The sequence below is a fragment of the Adiantum capillus-veneris genome, chromosome 27 (assembly GCF_014529385.1).
Source record: "Adiantum capillus-veneris isolate H3 chromosome 27, ASM1452938v2, whole genome shotgun sequence".
NCBI classification, from domain to species: Eukaryota; Viridiplantae; Streptophyta; class Polypodiopsida; order Polypodiales; family Pteridaceae; genus Adiantum; species Adiantum capillus-veneris.
The window spans coordinates 104,776,984-104,790,863 of record NC_140957.1 but is presented as its reverse complement, the minus strand read 5'-3'; positions in this window follow the sequence as shown (position 1 = coordinate 104,790,863).

Here is a 13,880-nt window from a genome sequence, read left to right as displayed (position 1 = left end):
GTTTTGCAGACGCTAAAGGATATGTTCGAAGGTGTGATGCTTGTCAGCGAGCAAAAAAGCCAACACGTGCAGATAGCATGTCCTTTGAGACCAATGATGGGAGCTAGAGCTTTTGCAAAATGGGGTATAGATTTTGTTGGGCCAATACAGCCACCTGCTTATCGAACCCAAGCTCAATATATGATTGTAGCTACGGACTATTTGACCAAGTGGGCTGAGGCTAAAGCAACTCAAAAGAATGATTCTAGAACCACTACTGCATTCTTATATGAGTATGTATTCACGAGATATGGACTGCCAATAGAAATTGTCAGTGATCGAAAACTCATTTCCTCAATGAGGTAATCAAGTATTTTCTTAATGAGTTTATGGTCATCCATAACAAATCAGTTCCCTATCACTCACAAGCAAACAGACAAGCTGAGCATACGAACAAAATTCTTAGCTCAGTGTTGACTAAAGTGGTCAGTTCAAGAAGGGCAGACTGGGAAATGAATCTCCATGCTGCTCTATGGGCTTATCGAGTTTCATTCAAAACAGCTTTAAATGCTACACCCTTTAACCTTGTTTATGGTCTGGATGTCATACTGCCAATAGAATTTCTATTGCCGATTAAGGGTAGCACATAATCTTGAGTGGACTAGACATGAATTGTTAGAAAGACTTGAATATTTGGAAAAGCTAGATGAGCAAAGGCTAACTACTGTAGCTCACATCTATGCACTTAATCACAAAAATCTTCAAGAAAGGGGACTTAGATTTAATCTATTCTCTTAAGCAACAAATTCCCAAGTTTAAGAAAAAGGAAAACGGACCGTTTATCATTGGAGATGTATCTCCAAGTGGAGTAGTAAAATTGTCCACCCTAGATGGTGAACCAATGGCTAATTGGATTAGTGAATGTCGTTTAAAGAAATATAATTTTTCTTTAACAAGGAATTGCTAGAAAGAATGCATGCAGCCAAGCAAAAGAAGATTAAACGACAGCAGGTTATTGATGAAGCCCAAGAGGAAGCTCGACTTCAGGTACTTAAACGGAAAGCTGCTCTTAAGAATCAACAGATACCAATTACCATCAACACTCTGTAAATAGATGACCGACAATGGGAATTACCTAAAGATGTAGTTTCAACAGATGATGACTAGTTAGACGGAATGTACCTGCACATCAAAGTACAATTCAACAATCATAGCATGAATGCTTTGGTCGACACATGAGCTAGAGTAAATGTAGTCAGTTATTCCACATACAAGAAGGCAACAAGTCAAGCATTGACAGCAAGAACAACGACAATCAAAGGATACAACAAGAACCCAACCCCAGCATTGGGAGTAGTCAACTTGAACGTGAAAGTACATGGATGTTCATGTCCTCATCAGTTTGTATGCTTACCAGATGAACACATGAATGAGATGAGGATTCTTGGAATTCCCTGGATGCGGACACAGAAAGCAGTACCGGATCGGGATACAAATCAGCTAAAGCTATCACCTAAAGGCGGGAAACTCATTGTTCCAATTGCACCAAGCAAAGAGGCATGGAAAGGAAGCAATACACAGACCAAACCATGAACTAGTCAATCTTCTCCATCACCTCGACAAGAAAATGCTACAAGTAGCATGCAAGGAGTCAGGGAAATTTGGGTACCAAAAGCACAGCTTAAGGATAAGCCGATTCAGATCTGGTTGCTTAAAACTTCACCAACAAAACAAAAGAAGGTTCCACAAAGACAAGTATCTCTGAGCAAGGAACCTAGCATGAGATTGGTTTGGAAGAAAAACGAGCACTTATCTTCTCCACAAGTCGTAAAACCAATCAAGCAATGACGAGTTAAGTCGCAAAAGACTCCACCACACCATAAAGCAACAAGCAAATCAAGATACCAATAGCGAGAAAAAGCTCGACAACAGTCAAAAGTGCTACCAACAGCTCAAGCAATCATTGTGCTGAAGCATCCTGATGGTACAATCAAATAGAAAGCACACAAGCTACAAAATTTTCTCTTTGGAAGACATCAGCAGAAAACCTTGACATCAGAAACCCTTGAGTTAATTACTCAAGACCCAGGTCTTGCAAAACGCAGTGGTTTGAATTGCATTGATCTTCAAAGCATGGTAGAGCCAACCACGGCTATGCATAGACACGATTGTTCAACCCATGCACACAGTCGTCCCGGAGCACGCCATCTAGGAGGGGTGGAAAGGCACTAAGTACTAAGTAATTAAGGGCAATGTTTGAAGAGGGAGAAAAAAGTTTGATGTAACGTGTGATTTTTTGTAAAATTACCTAATAATGCCTTTATAATTCATCATAAAGGAAAAATTCACTGATAATATCTTCCCGATGAGTGGAAATAGTGTATATACTATTAAAAAATCATCAAAAAATACTCCTTTTTGGGTATTTTTCATCATTTTTATTGATAATGAGGCTTCAAAGTAGAAAAATTCAACAAAAAACAATAAAGCTACATTTTTCAATGGATTTTCTTAATTATTGGCTTTTTACTTTACTTTTTTAGAGCATTTTGCTATTTTCTTTGAACTTTTCAAATAAACAGGTCAAAAATTAATAGTAAATAGCAGGGAAGCTCAGATGGAAAAACGGAAGACACGATGGTGATCAAAAAGAAAAGGCAAACAAGCACAAAAATTTTCAATGAAATTAGAAGATGGAAGCAGGAAGCGTAAATTAGGCGGCTCGGCCTACTTTTGCAAAATTCTTGCAGAATGAGCTACATGAATCCGATCAGGGAAACTTTTGAGTCTAACATAGATTTCATGGCCTAGTAGGACTAATGGGGGAATCTAGAAAAAATTGGTTCGGGAAGTCCGGGTATAGATATCCAAGGTAGGTTAAACCCACTTCATTTCCACTTGCAGCCTTTGCAAAGAGAGCTTTCAACCTCTTTCGCGCATCTTTTCCGGAGTCCACAGTTGTCCGCTTTCAGTGCCATCTCACACGAGACATGAGGGGTAATTTCTTTACTCATCAATGATCCATTTTTTATGGCCGGTAGCTAGTCTTAACCCTTTGAAAAAAACCCTAGAAATCGAGCAATGCACGAAGACCTACGACCAAAAACTGACCATAGCGGCCTGTCAGCTCGACCAAATGAGATGGGATTTGAATTACAGCATGTCCTAACATAATAGAACCTTTCTATAACATCAGTTAAAAAGCTAGACTTTTTGCAGATGCCAGAATTCTGATTTGACTCCACAGACAGCTTGCATACGAGGTTCATATACAATGTATATAATTGGTTTAGTAAAATTAATCAAGCAAAGCGCTCAAAAAGTAGAAAACGGCTCGAAGGCTATAGAGCGTCAAATTCAACATACAGGGTCAAACTGACTCCAAATGAGCCAAAATTGGATAAGTTGCTTCACGACTATGTTGCGGACAAGTCCAAAGCTTCAAAGTTGACTGACCAACCCAACATGCAGTGTAGTCACAAAAAACAATGATTTCTTCTTCGACAAAGCACAAAGTGATGACGGCATGACCAAACTTAACCAAATTCAATTTAGGACTTGTTTTAGGTGTATAGAATGTGTCTAGGTCAAAAGTTGTAAGTTTTGCAAAAAAATTGTCACTGTTATAAATAATCACGATTATTTACTTTTGCACTATTTTTGCTTGGAAATTGTCACATCACCTCACCTATTGTGTGTACACACCTATTACATGCTAAAAATCAAGTATGAGCCAAAATGAGCACCTATAACTTGGAAAATTGCCAAAAAATGCAAAGAAGTCTTCACAAGCTTGTTTTTGGGTTATGGACAACATTTCTTGATCCAAATCACCTCATATCTCATACACAGGGTCTGTATAATGCATAGAACCAATCTCTACCAAAAAATGTTGATTCTGGTAGAAAAGTTAATAATTGTAATTATGTACTTTCTAGCCAAATAGGGAGAATTTTGATATTTTGCCATCATACATCCAAAGTACATGACGTGTTAAGCCCACTAGCCAAGTTTGAACCAATTTAGAGCTCAAAATCTCAAATTTTCTTTATGACTACTGTTTCAAAGACGTAAGGCCAAAATCTGGTACCATTTTCACCCTATGCATCCAAATGAGCCCATAATTCACTCAGAGTATGTATTTGGTAATAATTCAAGCCTATGAAGCCAAGTTTGCAAAAAGTTGAAAAAAATACTCAACTATAAATAATTGCGATTATTTACTTTGGTTGCAAAAATTTGTTTTGACTTTACAGTTCTGTTCCTTGCATGTTTTTATGCATCTATGCTTGTTCAAAAATTGATTTGAAGCAAATTGGACCAAAATTGTCAGCATTTTAGACTAAAGGACATTTCAATAAAATTTCGACAAATTAGCTAACTTTGACACTCTATTCATTGAATAGGAGCCATGAAAGCAGCAAAGAGGGCCAAGAAAAATCTCAACCAGAAGGAAATATTACAGGAATTGCCCACATACCAACTCGATCCAGATTTAGTCAAAGCAGCCAAGGCAGCTTATCTCTCCAAAGAACAACTAGAAGAGCATCATACCACAGTCTTCACCTGCAGATTCCAGAGTGAAGAGGGACATCAGGTGGAGTTGCAACTCCTACCAAAGGAAGTATATGATGTTTCCTGAGACCAAAGAAGCCAACCGCAAGCTAGGAGTTAGAGATTTCTAAGAACAGAAGCCTTGCAGAGTGGATTTTTAGAAAGCTTACAAGCTTTTATCCACTATTGAAGAAGATAGAACTGAGCTTTTATCTAGAATTAAAGAAGATAGAACCGCACAAATTTTTGACACGCAGGGAAATAAGATCGAAATGGTAATAACCAAAGATATAGTGGTAGAAGCACTCAGACTGCCCACAGAAGGAATGACCATGAGAGCAAGGGACAGAAAAACGGCAGGTACATTCAGCAAGGAAATCGCCACAGCCACGTTTGTAGATTTAATTCACAAAACAAGTGGAAGAGCCAGCCCGTTTATACCACTGGCACTTTCACTTCTTGGCAAAAAGACCACCAAGGTACACCATGCCAAATCACGCAGTTGCCACCACTTTCACACAAGTTCTCAAGTCAACAACCAGTCAACTGGTGGAGCGCCTCGAGCCTGTCATGGTAAAGCAAACAGGGGCACCACCTAGCTTCAGCGGATAGGACGCAAACAACACACCACCATAACAAAGTTTTCATCCAAGAGAGATGATGCTTGGGAGTAATGATGAAGAGGAAAGGGAATGAGATCAAGTGAGAGAGAGAGAGAGAGAGAGAGAGCGAGAGAGAGAAAGAGAGAGAGAGAGAGAGAGAGAGAGAGAGAGAGAGAGTGAGTGAGGGAGGGGGTATAGCGGCTTAGTACTTAGGCATCACAAAAGGATGGCGAATCCGCACACCCTTCACACATACACAAGCTCACTCCAAACACAAGATTAGGTGGCGATTCCGCGCACCTCACATGGGCAAAACATTGCAAGAAAAAATACTCACAAAACCTCAAGCTTTATTTAGAGAATAAGGCGATGAAATGGGGAGCATAGGGTAGGGGAATGAGAAGGGAGAGAGTGGTAGAGCACATGGTGGATAGGTGGGAGTTGATGGCGAAGACTCGGACGAGGGTTATGGCCATCATCCTTCATTTAGTTGCCCTTCATCTTCCATAGCCAAGGGTGTAGAGGTCATGCTCAAGACAAGCATGGTGATTGCGGTGATGGTGATGGTGTGGGTGTGTGTGTGTGCACTAGGCACACACAATGCATAGTGTGTTCTTTGGTGATGTTGTGTGTGTATTTAGTGTGATGGTGACCCCTCTTTATATAGGGGAGGAGGGGGGAGGAATTCTAGAATTTAGAAATGAAGAAATCATTATCTACATAGGCCATGTGACTGTGGGCCCCACTTGTCTGGCTGTGTGTATATGTGCCAGAACAGCAGTCTCATGAGAGAGAGACTAAGAGAGAGAGATGGGTTGATGAAAAAAAGTGAGAGGTGACATGGAGAATAAAGTAATTACAAGAGGGGAGAGAAGGGAGTGTGTTCAGAGGTGAATCTGTGTGCAGATGTGTGTGAACACAAGAAAAATGAGGTAACCACCGGGTGGGGATGGGTCTGTGGACACCTTTTTCAGTGAAACTGAGTGTGTGTGAGTGTGGGGGAGGTTATTTAGCTACAAGACAAGAGACATGGCGCCCTTTAGAGAGAGAGAGGGGGGGGGTATTTGGGTCATGGGATATGATAGGAGAGAGAAAGAGGGGGTGGGGTATACTATTTTGGACGATAGGGTAAGTTGCATGTGAGTTAGGGTGCATTATTGGTGAGTTATAATGCATTATTGGTGAGAGGTGGGGTAGCTTGAGGGGAGAGAGAAAGGATAAAGGACAAGGGGAAGAGAGAGGGGGTTGACCTTTTGAATGGAGGAGAGGAAAAGGGACACCCGGCGGGGCAACAGTGAAGAAAAAGGAGGTAAGGTGGGGATGGGCTACCCCGCAGGTATGAGGTGGCCTATTTTACCTTTCTTATATATTTACATAATCATACTTTATTTTTTTCTTAATTTTTTCCAATGCCTTTTATCACTCCCTCCCTAAGAGGGGGTTTTCATGGGGTGGGGACGAGAGAAGAGGAGTATGGGAGCTTGGCTTGTGAAAAGCCCCCATCACTAGCAAGAGATCGATAACAGAAAAAGATGGAAGAGCTAGGTGATCTGCTCACAAGTTTATCAGATGCTTGCAAATCAAAAGATGAACAACGGATAGAAGCTACAAACAAACTTCTAACAACAACCCTATCAGCTCAAAAAATTCAAGTGCAATTGGATGTCGCAAATGCTTCTTTAAAATACTCCGAACAAAGAATAAATGATTAGGCAATCTTCTTACAACAAATAAGAGAGAATCCAGTCGTATCCTCCATCAAAGAAACAGATGAGGTCTATAAAGCATTAGAGAAGAAGAACAAGGACCTCGAGATGGAGTTAAAGTTGGAGCCGTTTTAGCATAGGGACCTGGCTTTGATGTAGGTCTAGAGAGAAGAAGAGCTCCTAAAAGAAATAGCTGAGCTCAAAATAGTTAACCAGCTTATGAGAGAAGGAAAGTCAAAAACCCAAGAAGAGGTAGGAATTTTGGAGCAGCCGCAAATAGATATACCCTCAGTGTCATTCACTAAACTGGAGACACAATCCATAGCAGAGCTGAGTGGTGAGGAGGATTTTTAGATAAACATTACAAATACAGACACAGTGCCCATGGTCCAGCTATCAAAAGATGAAGAAGATGCACTGAAAGAACAGATCACACAAGAGGTGGATGAGCAGTGGAAAGCAGCGATGGACTGGGAGTTGAGAGTTATTTACTCTATCAACATCACTCAACTCACTCCCAATCAGATCAATGTGCAATGGCATCAGCAATCCCTACCATACTCCTTGATAAAGGTGAAGTTACTTCAAGTAAAAGAAAGGTTGTACGCAGACATACAAACAGATGGCACAGATAAAGACCACCCAAAGTGGAGGTTGAGCTGGTTGAACAAGAATCCGAGGTATTTGATTATGTTCACAAGGGCACCTACAGCCCTGCAACTGAGATCCCACTTTTTGTCCTGTACCGAGAGTAATGACTTGGCAAGAGCATGAGGAACTAACAAAGAAGAGGCCAACCTGGCTGAACTACCCAAGACTGCCAGCTCCAAAGAAAGTACTGTTGGGTCTGGAAGCAATGGGCTTAAGGTGGCTTGAAGATGAAGGAAGCCATAGCTTAGACACTTAGAGAGATAAGGACACACACTTTAGTAAAGGTGGACTCAATACACAAAAAAGGCTAGAAATACTTTTAGCATAGTGTATGCACAACATAAGCTTGGGTTTTATTTATGGATAAAGCTGGAGTGGCTATCTGGCTGATAACTCTCCATGTAGACCTTCTTAGAAGCTTACAACTCATAGGACAAATGCCAATAGCAAACAGTATGCACATGTAGAGGTGTTTCCCGCAGTTGGAGCAAGAAGGACATGCCTATCTCAACAATACTCCCCTTAGGGGCATGTACTATATTGAATGAGGCTAAATCGAGACCTAAAGCCACACAGGCTAATGGTCACACACACCAAGGTAGTCACAGAGACTAAAGTCACACAAACTGAGTGGTCATCAAATGGTGTCACACAGACCAAGAAATCCTCCCCTTAAACAAAGAAGGTGGAAGACCATCCATATTTATAGTACATCAGTATAATCGCAAAGGTAGTTGGGGGCGGCACACACATGGAGACAATTCTCTTCCTGTTGAGCTGCATCTCCATCCTTTTCTTTTGCAAGATTGATTCTATTTTTGTTGCTTCCTTGGCACTTTGATGGTGATGACCTTTGATGCCGCAATTGCTACAATATTTGTTGTTGTAGCAGTCCTTGGAGAAGTGTCCAGGATTGAAACATTCATAACACTTCTTGTTATTTAATCTAGGTGATGATGATGACGCCCTAGATGATGATGATGTAAAACAAGCTCCTCCCACTGATTTAGATTTCTTCTTATTTTTCTTTTCTTCTTCATAGATTGCCCCTGTAACATATTGCAGAGAAGTTATGTGTTCCTTTTGCTCTAAGACTGTTACTATGTTGTCAAAACTTTTAGGTAGAGCACTCAACAACACAATGACTTGATCTTCTTCAGGGACATGGCACTGAATGTAAGTGAGTTGCGTGATTATGCTCATTAGTCTGTTAATGAGTCTTGAAACATTCTCCCCTTGAAGCATAGTAAGTTTGTAAAGATTTTTCTTTAAGCTAATCTTACTTTGCTTTTGTTTAGCACCAAAATTATGTTCCAGAGTATCCCATGCTTGGATTGCAGTGGTGCAGCTATCTGTAAAGTGCACATAATTATTGTGGAGTGATGTGATAATTATGCCTAGTGCTTGCTCATCTTTAGCTTGTGCTTGTGCAATTTGAGCCCTTGTGAGAGTGCCTTCAGTAGAAGTGGATGGTTTGCTTATTCTCGGTTTTACAACAGACCATAGTTGCTTTTTCATAAGGTATATTCGCAGCTTGGTCTGCCAAGTGTAGAAACCGTCTCCATTGAATTTTTCAACCCCTTTTTCTCCCATGGTGCAAAATGGTTGTACACTCGAAGGGTCTTGGTATTACCAGTAGAGAGACTCTCTCTATGGCAGTGTCTTGCCCTGTACAGGAGGTAATATGAATGCAGGATTATGCCTAATTTGTGAAGTCACTCTTTGCAAATAGGATTTGCAAAGTTCCTCTTCACAAAAAAGAGGTTTTAGCCTTGAAGTTGAGGGAAAGCTTTGAATATTTGCTTTGCGCTTTATGAGGCTCTATCTGCTTGTAGGAAATTTACAAAAGCTTAAAAAACTTTGAAGCTCGATTGTGTGACTTGAGTCGACAAGAGAAGCTTTCGGCCGTGCTTACTTTGAAGTTGAAAAAATCCTAGTAAAACTTTCAAGCTCTCGAATTCCCGGTTGTGCAATTTTTATGCAGGTATGAGGGCAACTTGCTATTAAGTTTGCAGGTTGAACACCGCGCTGAACTTGCAAAAGTGAGGTGTGAAACTATGCTAGCTTATCCAAGAGTTTAAAAAAAACCTTAAGTGCAAAGAAAAAGTCCTTTTGTGTAATAAAGTAAGCAAACAAGAAAAATGGCATTTTCAAAGAACAGCAGACGCCGTCCAAGGAGAAATGAGAAAAGATTGGAGCTATTCAGCAAGCAGAAACTGCAAGAGGGGGCTCCTTCATGCCATGATTGCATCTGCAAGGTCGGATTGAAAGAAATAGTTGTAGATCAGCAGCTTGTGTGTGTGTAAAATAGAACTGTGGTAGAAAGCTTCGTTGATGAAGCACTAGTGTGTGTGTGTGTGTGTTATGCACACAATGCCATAGACCCAAAGCAAGATACTGAGAGCTAAATCAAGTGAAGTGGAGTCGATTGTGGACATTCACTCTCGATTTCATCTACACTATGCAGGTTGCCCAACTCTTAGATTTGGCTACAAGTTGCCCTGAACCTGCAAAGCTCAAGATCTCTCTACTTTACTACTTTTGGATTCTCTCCTTTCTTCGATACTCTGATTCTTCCCTTGCTTTGATGCAGTGCCAAGATCTACCTTGCTTCAATTTGATTTGTGTGCTCTCTCAACTCGGTATGTCTGCCCACTGTCATAAAAGAAAATCCCTCCAAGCTTCTACTTCTCGCTACCCGACCTTGCTTGTTTTAATGTACTTTGATGATGGTGCCATTGCTGCCCCAGCAAGAACCCAATTAAGCTTGATTTAACTTCAAGAGGAGCTTTCGAATTGTATGGATTCACTTTGAATTTTCTCTCCTACTAGTTGCTGACTGCTCTACGCAATTGTGAGTCTTTGCCTTGATTTGCCTTGCAAGGTTGGCTCCGATTTGCTCGATCTTGTCTCCTTACCTTGACTTGTTTTTGCCAAGGTGCTTTGCAACAAACACAACAGCCCTTCGATCTGCTTCAAGCTCTATTTCCTTGCTCAAAAGTTCGGTTTGTCTACAGAGATTGTCTGTAGAGATTTCCTCACAATATCCAAGCGGGCTTGCACATGTTTGAAGCTCTAGATTGGAAGACAGGCTCTAATACCAGTTGTTGGGTTTGGAAGCAATGGGCTCAAGGTGGCTTGAAGATGAAGGCAGCCATAGCTTAGACAGTTAGAGAGAGAAGTACACACACTTTAGTAAAGGTGTACTCAATACACAAAAAAGGCTAGAAATCCTTTTAGCATAGTGTATGTACAACATAGGCTTGGGCTTTATTTATGGATAAAGCTGGAGTGGCTATCCGACTGATAACTCTGCATGTAGCCCTTCTTAGAAGCTTACAACTCATAGGTCAAATACCAATAGCATATAATATGCACATGTAGAGGTGTTTCCCACAATTGGAGCAAGAAGGATATATCTATCTCAACAATGACAAGCCACAGAGGAATACCTAGTGAAAACCTTAACGGGTGCCATGCCTTTCTTCAAAAGTCTACCGGATCTCTCTTGTGCAATGTTATACAAGATATGCCAAATGCTACTCACCTGTATTTAAGTTTTTCATGAGCCAAAGCAAGCAGGCGCCCCGTGGATGTCATTCCTTGAGGGAAATAAAGGGTTATGCTATGATCTCAATGATTAGCCTTTTGAAGAAGTCCTCTATGGCTTCTATGCCCGATGTATGTTCTTACCATCACATAATACGTTTGCATTCGAAGAAGCTTCCTACACGGGATTCTTCACTTGGCGAACAAAGAAATTTGCACCAATGATCAACAACCTCACATCCAGGTTTGTAGGCTACTAAGCGGTGGAGTTGAAGAACAAAGTAACCATGCAGTCTTTGCAAGTTCGAGAAAAAGAAAGAAAAATCAGATACCAAAGGGCACTGAATGCGCTTAAAGATCGACTCACCAGCCGTCGGCCTACAGACTATTTCAGCCCATAAAGTTGTGTCAAGGGACGACACAGATGAGGAGGAGGGGAATGCTAGCAGCAAGCTAACATGGATACCATTTTTCAGAGTTATCTCTATAAAACACTTATTATTTTGATAAATCGAGAATATTGTAATGCCTATTTTCTTGGATAACTCTGTAATTAATGAGCCGGGGCTACAAGCTTCCAGATTGTATCAGCCTGCCATTACCCATCTTTAGTAGACCTCTAGATTATTAGTTTTGACCACCCAAAAACCTTGGCTAAGGTATAAAAGCCAATTTTTGTAATTTTTTTATAAGTTTTGGATAATGAAATACATAGAGTGATCTAACGACGCTCACTCCTCTCCTTCTCGCGCTTCCTACTCCCTCCCCGGTTGTCACTTGAAGTCGCGTTTGTTGCATTGCAATCGCAGGTAAGAGCTCTTCACATTCACGTAAGCAGTTCACAGTAATTTATAGCTTTTGGCGTCACCGACCCGCAACCTAATCTCATTATAACTAGAAATTTACACTTTCAAATAAAAAACTAAGTATAGGTGAGGTATTGGGGCATCATTGCTAAGCATTTAGATGCATTCTGGGTCAAAAATGATTAGGTCAAATATCCACTACTATTACTAATTACGATTTTGAAACTTGACCTAAAGTGGGGTTTGAGACCATAAGCATGTGTGCTAAGGTCTTATAAACATGCCCTATAACTTTCGTTACGTTTGGATGTCATTTGATGCTGTAACGGATGTGATTTGTTTGCCGATGAGCGATTGGCTTTTGGTGATTTCAATCACTTGAGTGTAGCTTGAGTTAGATGCGAGTTGTTAGTTGTTTTCCGAGAGATTGACAACCTTTTGTAGCCTCTATGTACTAGTCGAGTTAGCTTCATCCCATGGATTGACAAATTAATTGTGGTTCTTGCTAATACTGCCATAAGATAGGATGGTGAGGTTAGACATGTGTCCCACATCTGAAAACAGAAACATTGCATGTCTCAAACTTGACACTAGTTACAATACCATCTAATGGTAATTTATAATCTTGGGTGAATGGTTGTTTAAGTATGATCAAGAGCTTGCTTGCTCAGTATATGTCTTGTTTTTGTAGTTGGGTGGTGGTGAGCGTGTCTAGATTCTACATCTTAAATGGGACAAGACAGAGGATGACTTGAAAAATGCATTGTTGAGCAATATCAGACCTCACGTGGTGGAGAAGTGTTTGATGCCAATGCGAGATGGGTCGGCCTCTGATTCATCGATGAACGCATCTAGTCTTTTCATGCCATCAAACATGCATGTGTATGGATTGTCTAAAACAAAAGTCCCTGTTTGGAACAAGATGGAGGAATGCCATTTTGGACAAATCACATGACTTGCATTGGCAACAGCCAATGACAGAGGTGTGTTTGTGGTTGTTTGCCAACTGATAGTTAAGTAATGGTGCATGATATGGCATTAGCTGTTGGTTGGCAAGAAAATCACTTGAATGTGGTTGTGTGTAAGACACCTGTGGCAAGACAAAAAGTTTTTGGTGTCAGCTGTCAGAACAAGGGTCCTATGGTGGCTAGGAGGGACAAGGGTCCGGGGGAAAGGCCTTGCCACAGGTCATGCATGCAGTCTAGGGGTCTCTATGGCCAAGGGGCTAGGGCAAGGGCCTATATATAGAGAGTGGTTGGGTGGAGATGAGCATGCTAGAATCCCTCAGTTCTTACATTGGTATCAAAGCTTAGGGAAGGTCATGGCTATGGAGGTGGAGCATGGTACCTTCCTCCCTCATTGTGTGCAAGGCACACACATGTTCACATTATCTCTTCTGATGACGCAAGTATCAAGGCTCAAAGATTCTCTCTCTCTCTCTCTCTCTCTCTCTCTCTCTCTCTCTCTCTCTCTCTCTCTCTCTCTCTCTCTCTCTCTCTCTCTCTCTCTCTCTCTCTCTCTCTCTCTCTCTCTCTCTCTCTCTCTCTCTCTCTCTCTCTCTCTCTCTCTCTCTCTCGCATGGAAGCTCATGCATGGCAAGGATGAAGAAGGAGCGATATTTTATGGAAATCTTCGAGTACATGCAAGGAAGGAAGAAGCACTATCGGCAAGAGGAGGAAGAAGATAAATGAGTATGGAAGGTGAATTATGTGTAGCTTTGAAGCTTTCATGGAAAGCTTGCATTGCTGGGCAAGACGCTCTCAAAATAATGTGAATCATGGTTTTTTTGGTACTTTTCCAAAAGTAACAGGCGGAGTTTCCAAATCCAGCATATTTTCTTAAACAGAAACAATCTCTTTGATGCATGAATTGGAGCGTGTCTTGGCTTGTGTGTATCAGGCTTTTGGGAAGGATCAAAGGGTGCCCGATTTCCTGCATTTTTCTTTATGGTCTCTCCTTGATCTTTCATGGTGTCCGTAGATTTGAACCTTCAAGCTTTCACACCAATTTTGGTTTTATTGCCTTTGCCCACC